General features: G+C 40.1%; 2 non-coding genes across 2 annotated transcripts; one reads left to right on the top strand and one right to left on the bottom strand.

Annotated features, from left to right (window-relative positions):
- Positions 1–9,770: 9,770 nt before the first annotated feature.
- Positions 9,771–9,877, bottom strand: LOC147920741 (small nucleolar RNA R71). The gene has a single exon (XR_015591862.1). It is a non-coding gene; the product is annotated as a small nucleolar RNA R71 (small nucleolar RNA).
- Positions 9,878–17,637: 7,760 nt separating this feature from the next.
- Positions 17,638–17,744, top strand: LOC147920740 (small nucleolar RNA R71). Its single transcript, XR_015591850.1, has one exon. It is a non-coding gene; the product is annotated as a small nucleolar RNA R71 (small nucleolar RNA).
- Positions 17,745–22,077: the final 4,333 nt, after the last annotated feature.

Genomic DNA, 22,077 nt, shown 5'->3' with positions numbered 1-22,077 from the left:
ATCTTCTATCCCAGCTGCAACCTCTACCAGCTCCGCTGTAGTAGTGTAACTCCTCACCCTACACCGAGTCCTTAGATCATCTCGCAGAGCCAACAAGAACCTTCGCACCTGAGCCGACTCTGGCTCCAAAGCCCGACCTGCATACACCACAAGCCGATTAAACTCCGCATCCAGCTCCCGCACCGTACGGTTCCCGTGGGTCAACCCTAAGAACCTCGCCTCCATGTGATCCTGTGCGTCCTGTGGAAAGTACTTGGACTTAAACTCCCCCACAAAATCCATCCAAGACATCTCTCGCTGCACCCTCCGTGTTGTCACCGACCTCCACCACACACGTGCATCTCCTGACAAGTAATGCTCTACTCTATACTGGTTGGGACACCAGAGCGACTGGAAAATATCCTCCATCCGCTCTCTCCACTCATCCGCTGCACTCGGGTCCGTACCTCCCGCGAAGGATTCCGCACCCACCTGCCGCAACTGCACCAACATCTGCACATACTGTGAATCCACTATCCCGGCCCCCGGCTGCACACCTGCCTGAACTCCAACCACAGGCTGCACTGCTGGAACCTTCCCACTAACCACTGACGGCACCACTGGAACCTGCCCACCAACCACCAGCAGCACGGCTGAAACCTGCCCACCAACAACTGGCGGCACTACTGCTGGAAGCTGCGCCAAAACCTGAGCTAGAACGCCCATCAGAACATCCTCCCGACCTGGAGCACCCTCCGCTACAACCTCCACTCTCGGGGCAATACCATGACCGACACCGGGCCCATCAGCTCTGCCGTCACCCAAACCAGCGTGGTCTCCAGACACTCTAGGATGAACCTGTGACTCTGCTACCTCCTCACTGGCCATGCTCTGGGTCACACTCACGCTGACCTCGGGAACCTGCCCCCGTCCAAGATCACGCCCGTGACCAGCAGCTCCCACACCTCTAGCCATCTGTACCATCATAAACAGAAGGCTAAGCAAAACAAATTTCTCTAACTACACAAGAAAAGTACTCATCGTGGAATCACACAGCAGGCTCAAAGAGGATGATCTAGGACCCCATGCCACACACAATTTACTAACTCACATAATCAACTCAAACATGAAATCCTAAACATCAACATCAAAAACTATAGTGAACCCTAGACCTAGAACCGTAAGAGCTCTGTTACCAAAATGAAACAAGCCTTCCCGTTTTTTTATAATAATAATTCTCTAGTGGTCCTATACCCACTAACAACCAAGCAACAATCAACACAGCGGATAACCAAATAATTCCAATAAACCAATAAAGATTCCAACAATAATAATTAAATGAACCAACAAGTCAATAACCAGATTCCAACATCCTACAATGTTCCTTCAACTCAACTCTAGCAACCTAATAATAGCTAGACCACAATCAATCAAGCCTCTAGAACATCCTCCTCCTCATCGCCTTGATTCCACGATCACACTTTGCCTTTACCTGCACCACAAACACATATTGAGATGCATGAGTATTGTCATAAACACTCAGTGAGGAAATCCTCCCATCTACTGGGCTATACACACAAGCAAATGAGAATCCAATGTCAAACAATCATCAAACAAATACAATCAATTGCAATCAAACCAAGACACAAGCAATCATCAACCGACGAGGGCTGGTGTCAACCGACACTATACGAGTGTCGATCGACACTGACAACCTGGTGTCGACCGACACCTGTTTGACACCTCCCGAAAACCCAAGTTGTATCGACCGACAACTCCACATGGTGTCGATCGATATTTCACAGATTCTCGAGCCGTCCTCGCACCAATGTCGACTGACACACCAAAGGTGTCGATCGACACTGATGTCGAACATCGTCTTCCCCGAAGTTCCATTGCAGATCTCCACCTCCAAACGATTCCCAAGCGTCCCAAACTCTTCCACATGCCACATAAGGCCATAGAAACCCCAAATCGACCACAAGCAAGCAAGGAATCAATCAAACAATTCAAAGAACACAAAAAACATAGAATTCTCAAGCATAGATAAGCCATGGTCATGCACTCACCTCTTTTGCAGGAGATTCTGACTCAAAACTGACGCCCATACCCTCCTAGCAAGCTTCTAATGCAATCCCTACAACAAATCTCTCCAAGAACCACCAAGAACAAGCCAAAATCTCTCAAGAACACAAACTCTCACTTTTTCTCTCCTTTCTCACTAAACCACGACAAAACAACCAAACCCTAGACCTGGGTCGCTTCTCCCCTTAAATACTTGGTTTAGACAAACCAATTAACCCAAACAAACCCAAAATCGTAAATTAAAACAATCTGGTCGAACCAGAAAACGTTGGTGTCGATCGACACACTCCATGGTGTCGATCGACACCCATCCCCAAATTCTACTATTTGGTTCACGGATGTTTCACCAATAACCCTTCATTCCCAAGTAAAAAGTTGTCTATACAACTCTCCTGTAATGGAGCATTTAATAACCATTTATCAGTCCAAAACTTGATAGTTCTTCCATCACCAATAACCCAACTATGTCTGGTAACAATAACCTCTCGTAAACCTGTCCCAATACTCCTCCAGGTTGAAGACCAGTTGCTTTTAACTCCAGTCCATGTCGTATCCTGAATGTGACCGACTTTATATTTGCTCTGTACCACTCGAGCCCAAAGCTTGTCTTTATCAATGATCAATCTCCACCCTACCTTGGCCATAAGTGCTTTATTCATATCCTTTGTTGCTCGAATACCCAAACCTCCTTCACACTTAGGTAAACAAACCTTATCCCATGCCACCAAATGTTGTTTATGCTTCTCTGGTGTGCTCCCCCACAAGAAGGAACAAGATATTTTATCCTAACAAGCCTGCGTAACTTGCAGCAACATAATAGTAGACATGGTATGTACAAGTATGGAAGACAATACCGCCTTAGTCAAAGTCAATCTTCCCGCGAAACTCAGTACCTGACTTTTCCATCCAGACAATCTTGATGAGACTCTCTCCAAAACACTTTGAAAAGTCTCTTTATTAATGCGTTTATGCAGAACAAGCATCCCCAAGTCTCTGGTAGCCTTAATCCCACTCTCCTCAGTAATCAACTTTTCCAAATCTCTAGAAACATTATCAGAGAAAAAGATTTTTGACTTTTCTAGACTAACTTCCTGACCAGAGGCTATGCAAAACTTCTCCAGCACCCCTCTGATTTGTGCCACTGATGCTTCCGCAAAAAGAATGAGATCATCCGCAAAACAGATATGGGACAGTTGTGGTCCCCCTCGAGATAAACTTATTGGTTTCCATTTCTTGTCAACAACAGCCAGATCGATCATATCACAGAGTCTCTCCATGCACAAAACAAACAAGTACGTAGATAATGGATCCCCTTGTCGCAATCCTCTTTGTGGTTTAAACGGATCCGTCTTCTCACCATTCCATAACAAACACATGGACGGACCAGAAACACACCACAATATCCAATTTACCCATACCTCTGAAAAACTGGCTGCTAGCAAGGTATCCTCCAGGAAATCCCATCGAATTCTATCATATGCCTTTTCAAGGTAGAGCTTTAGTAACATCCACCCTTTCTTGCCCTTTTTCCTCCTCATAGAATTTACCGCCTCCTATACCACAACAATAGTGTCTTTGCTCAGACGCCCAGAAATAAAACTGTAGATCTACAAAATTGAATATAATCATTACAAAAAACATTAGCAACAATATTATTTAAACAATGAAGGTTCACGTTAGCAAAAATTAATACTTGAATTTCATTATATTCAATTTTGTAGTGTTTTTTGTAATGATTATAATTGCAGAAAAATTACGGTCGATTCTATTCATATATAGATCTAAATTATAATTCTATTTACAGAAAAACCTCTATAAATTAATAAGTTTGGGACCGTGAAATTTTATTAATTTATAGAGGTTTTAATTTATCGATAAATTAATAATTATTAATTTATTGATAAATTAATATTTTATTATTTTATGAAGAGATTTTCTCATTTTCATATTGAAATTTTTTTTATCACAAAATAAGATACTTTTGTTATTATTCACAATTTTAAAGAATTTTCTTAATTTATAATCTTGGTTATCGTAATATGATGAATGTCAATTGTTTATTAGATTATCTAGGTAAAAATGATAAATGTTAGAAGTTTAGAGTTTAAAAGAAATCGCTACTACTATCCTTCCTGGTAATGATGAAGTCAAAAAAAATATTGCGTTACTTTGAAAACCAATTACTAAAGAAGCATTTATCGCATCTAGGACTTTTCACAATTTTTTATGCGATTTGAGAATACATCAATGAAAAATATTAGAAATGAACTCCAACAATAATGCAAATTCAAGAATAGACAAACAACAATAGAGTCATATTTCACTAGATTTTCTTAGTTATATATATATATATATATATATATATATTAGTTTATTCGATTATTAATTTATGATATTGATGGGACCATATTTTTATATTGGATTTTCAAAAAAATTATTATTTTATTATTTTATCGAAATATGTCAATTTTTTACAACGATCGGGACCGGAAAAATTTATTAATTTATAGCGAGTATTAATTAATTTTAAGTCTTTAAAGACTTTAAAATTAATTTAAAGTTTTAAAAGCCAAAATTTTACCAATTATGCTTTCATTGCTTTATTATTTTTAAAAGCCTTAAAAGTTTAACTGCCTATTCTTTAGTTAGTACGTACAAACTTTTAATGCCACAAATGTGAGACTTTTTTTTGCTGTTAAAAAATAAATAAAAAAAGATGTAGTTATTTTTTCTCTTTCTTATTTTCCATGATGATTGAAATAATAATAAAGCTCTCCACAAGTTTATATATATATATATATTACATATTTTATTTTATAAAATAATTATTCTTATTTTTTTTCTTTCTTTTAAGATCCTTTTCAATAATAATTATTTTTATTTTTATTATCATAATTAATATCATCATTTCAATATTTTTAATAATAAAAATAACAGTTACAACTTTAAAAGTGTTTGTTACCAATCAAATTTTAACAGTTAAAGTTTGTACATTCAAAACATCTACAACCAAATTCTCTACAGCCAATATTTTTAAATTTGAATCTTTACAGTCATAAGTAACAGTCGTTACCAATCGGAGCCTTAGAGAGGTTCTACTTCATATGTAACCTACTTGAATCAGTCGGTGGTTATCTGTGCGTCCCATTTATGCCATCGTTACATTAATTTTATGCCTCTTTGCTTCTTTTGTTTTGTTTGAACTTTTATTTTCTGATAAAAAGAGAGATTAACTATTACTATTTTCTTTAAAAACATTTCGTTTTTTTTGTGTGTGGTTTATAAGCAAATCCTACGTTCTTAGACCATCTTTACTCCAAGAACACTCTAACGTTTCTTTAAAAGAATAAAAAATGTATTTATTTGTAGTAACTAATAGAAAAACGACACCTGTCTATTTACTAAGAGAATCGATTCTTGCCCGAGCAACTTAAGTATCAGTTCTCTTAATTTTTTCTTCTCTTTTATTATTATATATTATTTTCTAAGCAATTCTCTTCCTGAGCAACCCCACTAATGATGCTGTTAAGTCTTAACCAATTACTTGTGAGTTGTGACTAATTTTTAAAACCTAGGATCTGTGTTTCGTGAGCTTCATTTACCAGTCAAATAATGTCAATTTGGGTAGGTGTCGACAGGCGTCATTATATTGTTCGTTTGTTTTCTTGGCGGATTTCAATTAGATTTCTTAGTCATATATTATAGAGGCCACTCAATGAAAAGACTAAGGATTTTTTTTTTTTTTCTTTTTCTTTTTTTTTTTTTTTTGGGAAAAGGTTAAGGATTATACAAGCCAACGATTACCGATGGGCTGATATACTTTGTATGTGTAAATACATGGATGATCTTATATTTCTTGAATTCATGGATGATTGATCTACAAAATTGAATATAATGAAATTTAGGTATTAATTTTTGCTAATCCAAATTCTTAACTTTTTAAAATAATATTGTTACTAATATATTTTGAAATGATTATAGTTGCAGAAAAACTATAGAGCATTCTATTCATAAAAAAATTATGGTAATTTTCTAAAAACTTGGATTTATTTCTGTTTACAAATAGATTTAAATTATAATTATATTTTTCTCGAAAATATAATGTTTGTGCATAATAAATATATATTTTTTAAAAATAACAGAAAAAGGTGAATTCATGGAGGATCATAATTGTGGATCTACAAAATTAAATTTCATAAACTTCACGTATTAATTTCTGCTAATCCGAATACTAATTTTTTAAAAAATACTATTAATGCCAACAATTTTTTGTAATGGTTATAGTTGCAGATAACCATGGTGGATTCTTCTCAGGGAATTTTTTTGGTAATTTTCTAAAAGCTTTGATTTACTTCTGTTTACAAATAGTTTAAATTATATTTTTTTTTTGCTTTTTGAATAATAATATAATGTTTCTGTCTAATATTTTTTTTCTTTTAAATAAAAAGGAAAAAGAAAGAATTTTAATTATAATTAGGTTAACTTTTATAATATTGTGACTAATATTTTTTCTTCCTCTTAAATTGATAGAAAGAAGAAGGAGGGAATATTAATTGGATTGGCGACTTAATCTCTCAGATGCTTATCAACAAAGAAGGAAGATTAAGGGAAGCTTAGGAAGAACAACTTACAAGTATTGTTTATTTGAAATAGTTTTAGAAAGATAGATACACTATATAAGGAATTGTAAATTTCCGCTTTTGTTTATCAAAAATCAGAAATCTAAATTTTATATTTCATTTAAAATTTACAATTAATATAAGATAAATACTAGAATATTATAATGCCTGTGAACTGAGTTCCAGTTTCAGAGGTTTGTGTCGATTGACACCAAGGGGGTGTCGCTCGACACCATATTGTTTTAAAGTTGTCGGTTTGATTCGTTCTCCGGTTTTGTGTGGTTTAGTGGTTTTGGAGATACCTTTAAGTTCCCTATAAAAGGGAAGACGCCTTGTTCGGGGGGAGGGGGGGGGTTCTCTTCCCAGCCATTTTCCTGCCCTAGAGACGAGAAGAGGTTTATTTGGGTATACTTGGAGGTTAGGAAGGTGAGGAGATGGTTTTGGGGATGGGAATGAAGGATAGAGGCAATGATGTAGCGTGGAGGAAGACAGGTGATGTTCATATATTTTACTTTGTTTTCCCTTAGTTTATTCACAACTTTTGCATCTTTTGCTATCCATTTAGGCCATTATTGTGTAGCTTTAGGACTAATCATGCATTAGAGTATAGTTGCATTGCATTTGCATCTTTTCATGCATAAACAGGTGATTTTGGAGCTTAAGGAGCATGGAAGCAATGCTGAGGAGAAGTGAAGCAATCCTGAGGAGAAAACAAGAGAGTTAAGGCTGTAGAATCAAGGTCCGGAGTCCAACTCGACCGCACCACTCGACCACCACTCGACCGTGTGATGAGGAGGACTCGACCGAGTGGAGAATGCACGAGAGAAGCCAGCTCGACCAGCCACTCGACCGAGCACTGATCGAGTTGACCGAGCCGTTGACTACTTTGACTTTTTGTATTTTTAGGGCTTCCACCTCACCTCCTATATAAAGCCCTTGTACCTGCAGCCACCATAGAGTCCAGCTTTTTAGAGAGTCTAAAACCTAGTTTTTACCTTTTTTAGATTTTATTCCTTTTGCACTTTCTTTTATTTTTAGATTTTGTACTTGTTTGAGAGAGAAAGACTAGATTCTTATATTTTGTTTGTTTCATAACTTTCAAAGTATTAAGATTTCGAGTTTTATTCCTTCATCAACATTGTAGATCTCTGTTTCATCTTTCTAATGATGCAAGTTTCATTATTTTCTGGGTTTTTGACATATTTCACCATGTGTTCTTGTGAGTAGTTTGTTTAGGACCTTGAGGATGGGTTAGGCTGGGTTGATCTTGTGGTTTGTTTGATTTGGTCAAGCTTGATTGTTGTAGATCTCTTCTAGGCTAGATGATCTTAATGCTGATCCTATATCTGAGAAGGTAGGGTTTGATTTCAAGCATCTTAGCAGCACACCAATGTCTAAGGAGCATAGATAAGGCTAGATCTAGAGCTTACCATTAGGCTTGCTAAGAGATTAGAAGTCTTGTTTGGTTTGAGATGTATTGCTTAATGCCTGCTTGTGTAGATTCTTTTCTTTGTGAGAACAAGTCTAGAAATGCATAGGTTTGATTGTTTCTTGCCATGAGAGTGGATTAAACATGTCTTAGAATAGTATGTCTAGAGATCAGCTCAATGTTTGCTTGAGATTTGTTGACCAAGTTAGATAACCACAATGATTAGCTCAGCCCATGAATCCCTCCTCAAGGCCTTCTTTGTTTATTAAAATCTTAGTCTAAATATCATTGCTTGCTTGTTGTTTGATTAGTTTTAGCATTGCTCTGTTTTTCTTGTGTTGCTCTGTTTTCACCTTTAAGTCTAGCTCGACCACGTACTCGACCTACACTCGGTCGAGTGCTGCTCGAGTTCATCCCCAGAACTTGTGTTTTTAATTTGTGATTGTCTTGTTTCATTCCTGTTTCATTTCCATTGCATTCACGTAGTTTCCTGTTCATTACTTGTCTTGCATTAGTTCATTAGCTTAGTGTCTATCTCTGTTCTAGTTTCATCATAGCTTTAATTTGTCTGTTCTGTTTGCATTTAGTATCTTATTCTAGTTGTTTTTACTTTTTGCATTTCATATCTCATTTTAGGATTGTTAGTGACAAACAATCTTTACAATTGACTTGACTTAGACTCATATGCACATCTTAATTGTTCACAATCACTCAGATAGGATTGACACCTCTTATACTGCAACTGCATAAGGGGAATTGAAACACCCTGACTTCTATTCATTCCATACATCATCATTCCATACATCTTTCTTTCACCACACCACAAAGAAAGTCAGTTTCAATTTGGCGTCGTTGCCCATTTGAGTGTGTTTTGTGACATTTAGGATCATTATTAGTCTAAGATTAAGTTCGTTTAAACACTTGTGAAATTACTGAACTCGAATCTTCCTTTGCTTGGCTGTTTTGTGTTTCAGGTACCCACTCGACCACCTACTCGACCACCACTCGACCGAGCTATGATCGAGCACTTGATCGAGCCAGAAGCCGGATCCAAATAGCCATTACTTCCCAGTCGACTCGACCACCCACTCGAGCCTGCGCTCGACCGTGTACCTGTTCGAGTCTGTAGTAGAGTTTGTTGATGCACACAAGGTCAAAAGGCAAAGACAGTCTTCAACAGCCTATTGACAACATCCACAGGCTACAAAAGGGTTTGAGACATAAGCAAGGAAGAGTAGTTCAACAACAACAAGGTCAAGACATCATGGAGCAACAAGCTATCCATGAACAAAGACCAAGGCACATTGGTGCAGGAGATGCACCCAATACCCACAACCAAAGGGCTGGAATTGTGCCACCTTCAGTAGCAAACAATAACTTTGAGATCAAGAGTGGATTGATCTCAATGATACAAGCCAACAAATTTCATGGGTTGCCAATGGAGGATCCACTAGATCACCTTGATGAGTTTGAAAGAATATGTGGGCTCACTAAGATCAATGGAGTGAGTGAAGATAGATTCAAGTTAAGGCTTTCCCATTTTCTCTTGGAGACAAAGGTCACCTTTGGGAGAAGACTCTTCCTACTGGAGCTATCACCACATGGGATGCATGCAAGAAAGCTTTTCTGGCCAATTCTTCTCCAATGCAAGGACTGCTAGGTTGAGGAATGAAATTTCTGGGTTTGCTCAAAGGAATAATGAAAGCTTTTGTGAAGCTTGGGAGAAGTTTAAAGGATTCCAGACTCAGTGTCCTCACCATGGCTTCAGCAATGAGTCACTTCTAAGCACCTTGTATAGATGAGTGCTTCCCAAGATAAGAATGCTTCTTGATACAGCCTCTAATGGCAACTTCCTCAAGAAGAATGTGGAAGAAGGATGGGAATTAGTTGAGAACCTTGCTCAATCTGATGGCAACTATAATGAGGATTATGATAGGACAATAAGGAGCTCCTCAACTGATCAAGAGGACAAGTATAAGAAGGATTTGAAGATGGTCAATGAGAAACTTGACAAGATACTCCTTAGCCAGTCCAAGTCTATTCACTTCATTTGTGAAGAAGAAGCTCCAGTTCAAGAGGGGGAGCCTGAATTTGCTGAGTTGTGCTACATGCAAAACCAGGGAGGATTCAAAGGCTACAACCAAGGAGGTTTCAAAAACAACAATCTCTCTTATAGGAGCACCAATGTGGCCAATCCTCAAGACCAAGTCTATCCACCTCCTCAGCCTCAACAACAGCAACAAAACTACATCCCCAAGCAACAACACCAAGTGTTCCAGCCAACACCTCTACTTCAGCTCCTAAACCCAACCAACTCCCTGGAAAAGCTGTTCAAAATCCAAGGGAGTTCACTGCAAAAGCCATTCATATCTCTGATGAGGAAGTCACTGAGGACAGTGAAGTCCAAGTTTGGGGGAATTCATTAGTTACTGAAGCTCCAAGTGACGTTTGTGCAAAGCAACTGGAGTCCGTTATTGCACTCGACCAAGTACTCGAACAGCCACTCGACCGAGTGGTCGATCGAGTTGCAGACTCAGAAGCTGTCAAGCCTGCTAAGTACATTCGTCCTGCTTACAAGCCACCTTTTCCATTCCCAGGACGTTTCAAAGCACAAAAGATTAAGGAGTTTAGGGAAATCATTGAGAGAAAGGAGATGATGGCTAAGCAACAAGAGGAAGAGAAGGTTTTGAAGGAAGTGGTTGTGATTGAAGAAGCTGTGGTTGAGGAAGTGTTGGCCATACAAGAGATCACCATTGCTTACCAAGAAGAGGAGAGAGGACCTGCCTTGGAACAGTATGATCCATATCCTCTCTACAAAGATTTTTTGCTTGATTTGTCAAAGAAGAAGGTTGAAGCTCAAGATGAGAAGGATCTTGAGGACCTTGGAGGAGTTATCATTCCAATCAAGCTTAAGGATCCAAGTCCATTCTATCTGCCTTGCACACTTAGCTATCTTCACTACAACCAATGCCTTTGTGATTTGGGAGCTTCAACAAGTGTGATGCCATACTCCATAGCACAAAAGCTTGGGAGAACTGATTTCAAATCCACCAACCTTCATATATGTCTAGCTGATGGGTCAAACAAGGAGATAATTGGAAGGTTGGAGAATGTTCCAGTCAAGATAGGGAAGGCAAGGGTTCACACTGATTTTGTGGTGTTGGAGATGGACAAGGAACCTGAAGATCCAATCATTCTTGGAAGGCCATTCCTAGCCACTGTTGGAGCAGTTATTGATGTCAAAGAAGGTCTTGTGACCTTGAACATTGCTGAAGATATAGCCATGAAGTTTAACATCTATAACCCAACCAACCTTCCTACCATTGATGATCAACCTTTTACTATCAAGGACAAGGGAGGTCAAGAAGGTTCAAGTGGTGAAGCAACTCCAAAGGCTAAGCTCTCCTTTCAAGATGATTCTGTGGAAAAGCTTAAGAGGTCAGTTCAAGAGTTGACTAGTATGGTTGAGGATCTTCAAGTTAAGCTGAACAAGAGGTCCTTAAGGAAGGCAAGACCAAGGCTCAAAATCAAGAAGAAACATGGTTTGTGTGTTAAGGGTGAGGTGATCAAGGATCAACTTCACAGTGATCAAGAGGTTCCAGGGAGGATTTCATCACCTCCTTGGTATCTAAACCAAGTCTAAAAAGGACACCAAAGTCAAGCTTAGTGACTTTAAACAAGCTCACTACGGAGGAAGTCCCTAAGGTATCCTTTGTAAATATGGTTTATTTTCCTTGTAGTTTTGATGTGTTTTCTTTTATGTTTGTGTTGGACAGGCCTTTAGGTGAAAATGTAGTTGGGTAAGGAGAGATTTAGACTTGGAGAAGGAGACTCGCAAGCCCACTCGACCTACCCACGAGAGGTACTCGACCGAGCTAGGAAGGAATTGAGGCCCATTTTATCTTCAAATCGCTAGAACGATCGAGTGGAGGGAAGAACAAGAAGAAAAATTTTGAAATTTCAAAATTTAGTCAAGGTGCTCGACCGTGTACAGTCGAGTGTGGGGTCGAGTGGCAGCAAAAAGCAGGTCAAAGATTCCCATTTCAAATTTGAATGGTATGGACGCTCCACCCTTGTCTCTTTGTCCCCATAGCTTCTTTATATAGACCTTGCACGAAATTATACCTCTCACATTCTCTCATTTGCTCAAAACCATTGAATTCAAGTTTTAAAGTCTCTCTCATAGCTTATCTTTTGCTCAAGCTTAGTTCTTTCAAGTTTTTGGTTCACTAACCTATTAACTTTGAGCTTTGAGTCTATTCCCTTCAGTTCTATTTGAAAAATGTCTTCAAGAATCACTAGGAAGTCTCAACAAACCGCTGCGACCTCCATGGAACGTCATGATGCTAGCCTTGAATCAAGAGGAGAAGCTGGAAGGGCCACTCGACGCCCCACTCGATCATGCACTCGACCGAGTGGTGGTTCGAGCAGCCGGTCGAGCCAGATGCCGCGTCCAAGGAGAGAGAGAGAGTTGAGGAAGATCCTGAGAGGACTGAAAGTGAGGAGGAAAGGGAGTCAACTCTCAATGGGTTCATGAGGAGACACAAGGCCAAAGGGAAGAGGCCAACAGTTGAGGTTGAACAAGAGGAGAGTGAGAATGAGAGTGAGGAAGAAAGTGAAAAAGAAGAGATAGAGGATGATGGAGAAGCTGAGTCCTGTGGGTTGTCAAAGAGGCAGCTCTATGATGCTTTCATGAGAATGGAGTTCTTAGGGACTAGATATCCACACAAGGAAACCATGGAGAAGCTAGCCATTGGTGAAGATGTGGAGTATCTCTTTGAGAAGAGCAACCTAACCAAGTTTATGGGGCTTTGCATGGAGGGCTACAAAGAAGAGAGTTGTGAGTTTCTAGCCACAGTCAAGCTGCATACATATGCAAGGAAGGATGCTGAGTTTGGAGCTGGTCACATTGCTTTCACAATAAAGGGGAAAAGGTATGAACTTTCAATGAAGAAGATAGCCAATGTGTTTGGTTTTGAGGTTGGGAGCAATAGGAGTTTGATGATTCCAAGAGAAGAGCTTTATGCTGTGTGGGAAACCATTGGGGACAACAAATACTACTCATCCTCCAATTCCAAGAGTTCAAGGATAAGGAGCCCAGTCCTAAGGTACTTCCACAAAGCTCTTGCCAACACCTTCTTTGCTAGGAAGGAAACTGGGAACATTAATGAGGGGGAGCTAAAGATGATTGATTTGGCTCTCAATGGAGTCATCTTCCAAGCAAGAAATGGTACCATCATTCTTGGGAGCACTGTGGAGACTGACCTAGCAATGGTGCTCATTGACCACATGATTTACTTGAGAAGTTGGGTAGGCAAGTTGGAGAATAAAGGATCAAGAGGAGCACTAACCATTGGAGGCATCATTACTCCAATCCTACAAGCTGCTAAGGTTCCACTTAGAGGAGAAAGGGTTTCACCAAGATGGATTGACTCTAGCTACCTCACCTCTACTCTCATCCTAGCCAAGGAGATGCATCAAGGGAATCACATTTTCAATTTTGAACTTCCAACACTTGGGAAAAAGCAACTGATTTTGCCTAACCAAGAGCTCACCACCATTCAAGAAGGAGCCAACATTGACTTTTGGCCAGCTGAGGAGCATTTGTTTGATGGGATAGTTCAACTTAGAGTTGATGAAGCTGGAGATGTGCAAATGGCTGATGGGGAGGAGCAATTTTACTTTGAGGATTATGAGCTCGACCCAAGAGATAGTAGAGGAGTGAGGGAGGCTACCAAGAGATTAACCCTTTTGCAAAAATGGAACAAATGGCATGGGAAGAGGTTTGATAAGCTGAAGAAGAAGGTGACCAACATGGCTAAGTCTATCAAGGACTAATCATGCCTTGAAGTATAGTTGCATTGTATTTGCATCTTTTCATGCATAAATAGGTGATTTTGGAGCTTAAGGAGCATGGAAGCAATGCTGAGGAGAAGTGAAGCAATCCTGAGGAGAAAACAAGAGAGTTAAGGCTGTAGAATCAAGGTCCGGAGTCCAACTCGACCGCACCACTCGACCACCACTCGACCGTGTGATGAGGAGGACTCGACCGAGTGGAGAATGCACGAGAGAAGCCAGCTCGACCAGCCACTCGACCGAGCACTGGTCGAGTTGACCGAGCCGTTGACTACTTTGACTTTTTGTATTTTTAGGGCTTCCACCTCACCTCTTATATAAAGCCCTTGTACCTGCAGCCACCATAGAGTCCAGCTTTTTAGAGAGTCTAAAACCTAGTTTTTACCTTTTTTAGATTTTATTCCTTTTGCACTTTCTTTTATTTTTAGATTTTGTACTTGTTTGAGAGAGAAAGACTAGATTCTTATATTTTGTTTGTTTCATAACTTTCAAAGTATTAAGATTTCGAGTTTTATTCCTTCATCAACATTGTAGATCTCTGTTTCATCTTTCTAATGATGCAAGTTTCATTATTTTCTGGGTTTTTGACATATTTCACCATGTGTTCTTGTGAGTAGTTTGTTTAGGACCTTGAGGATGGGTTAGGCTGGGTTGATCTTGTGGTTTGTTTGATTTGGTCAAGCTTGATTGTTGTAGATCTCTTCTAGGCTAGATGATCTTAATGCTGATCCTATATCTGAGAAGGTAGGGTTTGATTTCAAGCATCTTAGCATCACACCAATGTCTAAGGAGCATAGATAAGGCTAGATCTAGAGCTTACCATTAGGCTTGCTAAGAGATTAGAAGTCTTGTTTGGTTTGAGATGTATTGCTTAATGTCTGCTTGTGTAGATTCTTTTCTTTGTGAGAACAAGTCTAGAAATGCATAGGTTTGATTGTTTCTTGCCATGAGAGTGGATTAAACATGTCTTAGAATAGTATGTCTAGAGATCAGCTCAATGTTTGCTTGAGATTTGTTGACCAAGTTAGATAACCACAATGATTAGCTCAGCCCATGAATCCCTCCTCAAGGCCTTCTTTGTTTATTGAAATCTTAGTCTAAATATCATTGCTTGCTTGTTGTTTGATTAGTTTTAGCATTGCTCTGTTTTTCTTGTGTTGCTCTGTTTTCACGTTTAAGTCTAGCTCGACCACGTACTCGACCTACACTCGGTCGAGTGCTGCTCGAGTTCATCCCCAGAACTTGTGTTTTTAATTTGTGATTGTCTTGTTTCATTCCTGTTTCATTTCCATTGCATTCACGTAGTTTCCTGTTCATTACTTGTCTTGCATTAGTTCATTAGCTTAGTGTCTATCTCTGTTCTAGTTTCATCATAGCTTTAATTTCTTCAGATTCCCTTGATATCATCTAAAGAATAACATATAGTCTTTCTATACTTCTTAAGCTCAATTACTAGCAATTCCAATTCCTCATTACTCAACTTAGCATTCACTTGACGGGATAAGTGGATTTGGTTCCCAAAAAAATGTACCTGAGTCCAGAAGGGAGAGTTTTGAGTTCTACCTTTGGTACTTTTAATTCTGACCAGTCGTCAGCGTGGGAGTCTGATGCGGTCATGGTCGAGTAGGATGATGGTGAATCGAGTCGGGTCTTGACGCCGGTCGAGTGGGAGTTCACATGACCTGAAGTTTCTGTCTCAATTGCACATACCTCTTCTGCATCAGGCAGCTGCTCGAGCTCCTCTGGTCCATCCGTTTTTCTATGGGAGTCTAGCAAATTCTTGTAACAAGTGGTCTCTTCATTCAGGACCGTATCTTCTCCATACTTGGTTAAAGCAGTCTTGAGATGGTCTTCCTCCACTAGTTCTTCCAACAACTCATCAGCCAACTGATCCATCTCTTCAATATAGAAGACTTGTCCTCCTATTGTTGGTTTCTTCAAGGTATCCTTGATGTCAACTTCATAGTGAAGTCGTCGCCCATATTAAGATCAATCTTGCCATTTCTTACATCACTGATGGCTCCAGCAGTCGCCAAGAATGCTCTTCCTAATATCAGAGGATCTTTTGATTCTTCATCCATCTCCAGAACCACAAAGTCGGTTGGTACTTCCACGTCTATCATCCTGACAGGTACGTCTTCTAACATACCATGTGAAAGTCTCACTGATCTATCTGCAAAGATGAGGGATATGTTGCAACCTTTAAATCTTGTAAAACCCAACCGCTTAGCCACAGAGAGTGGCATAAGATTAACTGAAGCGCCAAGATCACACAGACACCTATCAAAAGACATAGGTCCAAGTGTGCAAGATAGAGTGAATGATCCAGGATCTTTGAGCTTCTTAGGTACAATCTTTTTCTGTATGATTGCACTGCACTCAAGACTTAGTACCACCATGCCTTGAACTTCTTTTGATCTCTCCATCAATAAGTCCTTGAGGAATTTCTGGTAGTGAGGAACAAGTGCGAATGCATCCAACAAAGGCATTCTCAACTCAATCTCCTTGACTTGTTTTTTGAACAGAGCCTTATACTTATCAGTAAGCTGCTTTTTAAACCTCACTGGAAATGGTAAAGGAGGCTTGTATGGTGGAGGAATGAATCTCACAGGTTTTTCGGTGGGAGCAGCAGGTTCCTTAACAGCTTCACGTTCGGATTGCTTCACTGGTTCAATTGGCTCCTTGACTGCTTCGGCTGGATCCTTCATCTGAGCTTCATCTTGAACGAAACCCCCCCATCTAATTCCTCATTGTCCTCAGTGAAGTCTGGGACTCCTTGCCTAGGAGGCAGTGTTTTTCCACTTCTCAGCATAATTGCATTTGCAAACTCCTTAGGGTTCTGAACAGCCTTCCCTGGGAGTTGTTCCAGCTTTGGTGCACATGTAGAAGCAGAAGCGCCTTCCATATACCTCATCTTTCAATTAAGAGCTTTGAATTTGATGTTCAGATCATTGTAAGAGCACTCCATCCGCTGACTGAGTTCAGCAAACTTCTTGGCAGTATCCAGAGAACCACTAGCTTGACCTTGAAGAAGTTGTTGCATCATTTGCTTCATTTCCTGATCAGGAGCTTGAGTAGGTTGAACCTTTTGAGGTGGAAATCCTGGTGGTGGTCCAGAGGGAGCCTGATAACCTTGCTGGAATTGTTGTTTAGGCACGAATCCTTGATTGTAAGGCACAAAAGGTTTTTGTTGACCTTGTTGTTGCTATTGAGGAGGGTACACCTGATCTTGTGGATTTGCAACGTTGGTACTCCGGTAAGACAAATTGTGGGTTCGTCTTATAGGGGTTGTGAGCCTTGTTGTATCCACCCTGATTCTGGATGTAACTGATTTCTTCAGATTGCTCACCCTCCCCATCTTGAACTTGAAAAGGTTCATCCTTAGATACGAAGTGGATAGTCTTCTGCTGACTGAGCAAGATGCGGTCAAGCTTCTCATTGACATTTTTGAGGTCCTTCTTGTACCTCTCCTCAGAACCTGCGTCGCTTCTAACTGTGCGATCATAGTCTTCGTTGTAATTGCCATCAGATTGGGCGAGGTTTTCAACGAGTTCCCATCCTTCATCGACGTCCTTGTTCACGAAGTTGCCGTTTGAAGCAGTGCCAAGCAGCATATGTATTTTTGGTAGCACACCACGGTAAAGAGTACTCAGCAATGACTCGTTGCTGAATCCGTGATGTGGACACTGGCTCTGGTAACCCTTGAAACGCTCCCAGGCTTCACAGAATGATTCTGAGTTCTTCTAAGCAAAGCCAGATATGTCATTCCTGAGACGTGCTCTGGCGTTAGAGAAGAACTTGGACAAGAAGGCCTTCTTGCAGTCATCCCAAGTGGTAATTGATCCCTTGGGAATGTTTTTCTCCCATTGATGAGCTTTGTCTCCCAGGGAGAATGGAAAAAGGCACAGCTTGTAACCATCCTCACTCACTCCGTTGATCTTGGTGAGACTGCACAGACCGTCGAACTCATCCAAGTGGTCGAGTGGATCCTCCATAGGCAACCCGTGAAACTTGTTTACTTGAATCATGGAGATCAGACCACTTTTGATTTCGAAATTGTTGTTCTGCACAGCAGTAGGGACGATTTCAGCATGCTGAGTATGAGTGTTCGATGCATCTCCAGCACCAATGTGTCGCGGTCTTGGATTGGGTCTGTTAGGTTCCATAGTGACTGGTGCGGGATGATCAGTGAGAGGAGGAGCTTGTCATGGTCTTTGTAACCGATTGATGTTGTCAATAGCAGGAATGAGATTATGAGTTCCTCTTGATCTGGTGTGCATGCAAGGTTGCAATCAACGGGTTCCTGAGATGCAAAACAAACACACATACAACCAAAACAAGTCAGTATTCGGAATGATAAGTGTAGTAGAACTTAATCTTGCAAAACTTGAAATCTTAAATGTAGCAAAATGAATCCTAAATGGCAACGACGCCAAATTGATACTAAGAATCTTGTGTCTCTTAGAAGGTCTCAATTAACCTAATGCAGTTGTAGTACAGAAGGTGTAAATCCAAATGGGAAACTTTACTAACAATCGAAATGCAATCAAGCAGTCACAAGTTAAGCCAAATTCAAAATAAGTTTTTGTCTAACAACCTAGCAGAAACAGAAGAGAGCAAAAACAAGCTAAACGAGCAGAGACAAATGAGCAACCTATTGCAACTAAAACAAAAGACAATCTTAAAGATGTAGAAACAATCAGATAAGTAGAGGCCTTAAAGATGGGGTTATTGATTTTGGTGGAGTCTCTTAATCTACCTAGAACGCCTAACAGAACACAATCAAGCTATCCCTAGACAACGAACATCACAGCTTAGCTAATTCAATCTCTTGATAGAAGCAACTCAGACTCAATCACTTCCAAACCTAACTCTCGCTAGAGAAACATGATTAAGCTGGCATGACAAACAAGTTTTTTCACATCAATAAACACCCTAGACATCCAATCTCTTAGGCTACGAATGCAAATCTTTGGTATTAGTTTGTTCAAGCATCCCATGGAACACCTTTTGGGTGCTGAGATGCTTAAGATCTAATCTCGAATGATCAGTAAGAAATTAGCAGTAAGAACACTAATCCAGAAGGAAAATCAAACAATCTAAGCTTAGGCATCCTATTAGACTAAGATTTCCACCTAATCTATCCCATCCTCAAGAACCCTATTTCACTACTCAAGAACAATCATCATCAAAAACCCAGAAAACCCAGAAAACACAGAATTAAGCATGACTAGATAGATAAAGATGAGATAAACAATTTTGCAGAAGAATTCAATTGCAAAAACTAAAAGGATTACAACCTTAGAAACGTTTACAAACTTAGAAACTTTTTGGTGGCTGCCTAAAAACCCTAGGATAAAAGCTATATCCCATGAGTAAAGACTTAAAAGAGTATTTATAGCAAAACATGGAAAGCCCTAAAACATAAAACGACAAAATAGAAAGGCGGTTCAGGAACCCTTCTCGGACGCGTCTTCAAAACAAATCCAGGACGTCGGTTTAAGAACGTCGTTCAAGTCGCTTTGTGAGAGTATCGATCGAGTGGGAGTTTAGGAAATTTGATCAAATGGTGGCTTGAGATCGTTGCTTGAGATCGTTGATCGAGTGGCAGCTTGAGATCATCGATAGAGAGGCAGCTTGAAAAAATCGATCGAGAGGCAGCTTGAAATGTGTCGTCTGGGAGCTGCTGATCGAGTCGCGTCTAGAGGGTGCTCAGGAGTCCTCCTGGGACGTCTTGGTCAAGTCGGTGCTAACATGTCCGATCGAGTGGGAGCTCTTCTTTGTGTGCAGATCGAGTCGGAATTCAGAACGTACGTGCTTCCACTAAAACGGTGATAACTTTTGAACCTTGCCTCCGATTGGCTTGAAATCAACAGCATTGGAAAGATGACGCAATTCGCTACAATTTTGATGAAGACATCGAAGGATGAATCAAAAAGTAAAAGTTTCACTCGACTCGATCAAGGACGTGGAAGGTTGGGTTACGCTGGGTAGTGTAGATCGAGTCGTTGGAATTCTCTCCTGCTCCCTGTTTGCTCTTCATGGTTTGGAAATCTCCTACAATACCTGAAATAACCCCAATATGCAAGATGCATGCAAGACCAATGCAAAGATTACCTAAATATCCATATTATGCAAAAGAGACTAAAAACAATGCAAAACAATGAGTTAAGAGAACATGATGAATGTGAAATGCATGATGAAAAATACCTGAAATAACTCCAATATGCAAGATGCATGCAAGACCAATGCAAAAACTACCTAAATATGCATATTATGCAAAAGAGACTAAAAACAATGCAAAACAATGAGTTAAGAGAACATGATGAAAGAGTGTAAAATATACACATATCAACAGGAGAGCATTGGTGGCGGTGAGTTGTTGCTCTTCCTCAGATATCGTCCATAAACCAAGGTAAGTGGTGATGTTAGGCTTATAGAGGGTTTTGGAATGATTGTGATGGATTTTTGATGGGTAAGATGGATTGAGAAGAATCCATGGGTTGTTTTCCTTGGTTGTTTCCTTGTGAGGCTATTTTTTTGTGATTATTCGTATGGGAAGCGAGTATTATGGAGAGTTAGGGTTTTGCAGCCAAAAGGGGCTGAAGGAGATGTCTAGATCGTGGTTGCAGGATTGGTGTCGCTGGACACCATGGTGGTGTCGGTCGACACCAACACCCGCATACGGATAGCGGGAACTGGTTCGAGATGGCTACTTTGGTGTTCTCTCAAGACCCTTGACCGAAAAGATAAGTGCACTTTGATGACATAGGTGGTCAAATCAATTCTTTTAAACCTCTCCGCAAGTCTCTGAAACCGGGGTGTCACAGAAATGAAGGGTTAGTTTGCGTCCTAGAGGCTTGATTGCTTGTGGTCTAGCTATTGTGAGGTTGCTAGAGTTGTGTTGATAGAACATTGTTGGATGTTGGCTTTTGTTTTTTACTTGTTTGGTAATTGGATTATGTCATTGTTGGATTTTTATTGGTTAATGGAATTGTTTGGTTATCCGCTGTTAATGTTTGTTGTTAGTGGGTATGGGACCACTAGAGAATTATTATTATTATTATTATTATTATTATTATTATTATTATTATTATTATTATTATTATTATTATTATTATTATTATTATTATTATTATTATTATTATTATTATTATTATTATTATTATTATTATTATTATTATTATTATTATTATTATTATTATTATTATTATTATTATTATTATTATTATCATTATTATTATTATTATTATTATTATTATAAAAATGCTTGTTACCCTCTGTTCTTGGAAGAGCAGTGGTTAAGGGTGTTGAGTTATTGGTCGTGGATGTGGGCTTTGTCGTGGTCGTAGTCAGGGAGGATCTCGAGGCCAGCGAGTGTGTGCTGCAGAGTTTCACGAGGAGGTACGCCAGAGGGTCGCAAGCGTATCAGGAAGGACCAAAGAGGGTTAGCCGGTGAGCGTGTCGGGGGTGCTGGGAACCCAGGTGTGGGGTTGCAGCAGGTGGAGCTCAGGGTCGAGATGATCGCTTGGCGGATCTATTGACGTGTTGTTGGAGTAGTTATCGAAGGGGATACCAGTGCAGGCTGCAGTTGTGTCGTAGGTCGCAGGGTGCAGCCGAGGGCTGCAGATGTTAAGGAGTCTCCATCCTATGTTAGGAGGATGGAGCAGTTGTAGATAGGTGGTATCGAGCCTAGAGAGGCGGATAGGTGGACATATGTAGTGGGAACAAGTATTTCTCTGTTTGGTGGGTAATCTTGTTGGATATTAGAACTTGAGTGGGTAGGTGTAACATTGCAATGTTATACACGGACAACAGGATGTACTTTTGGTCGGCAGATGTTTATAGTCATTAAGGATTGTTGCTCCTGAGAGGATGGTGATTCCCCTAAATACCGATAGCTTGAGGGGCTGGGGGCTGGGGGCTATGAGCGTGGCAGAGGGGATGATGTTCCCCTGAGGGGATGAGTAGTTCCCCTGATACCGAGATCTTGAGGAGGGTGGTCCAAGAGTGAGACGGTATAACTCGAAGACGCTGGTCAGAGAGTGAGATCGGTATGGCTCGACGCTTGCGACCTAAGGGTGGAGGAGTTGGGAGCAAGCAATGTCT

The sequence above is a fragment of the Camelina sativa genome, chromosome 19, assembly GCF_030686135.1.
Source record: "Camelina sativa cultivar CO46 ecotype springtype chromosome 19, ASM3068613v1".
Taxonomy (NCBI): Eukaryota; Viridiplantae; Streptophyta; class Magnoliopsida; order Brassicales; family Brassicaceae; genus Camelina; species Camelina sativa.
The sequence above is the reverse complement of the archived record's forward strand: the minus strand, read 5'-3'. Positions and strand labels throughout refer to the sequence as shown.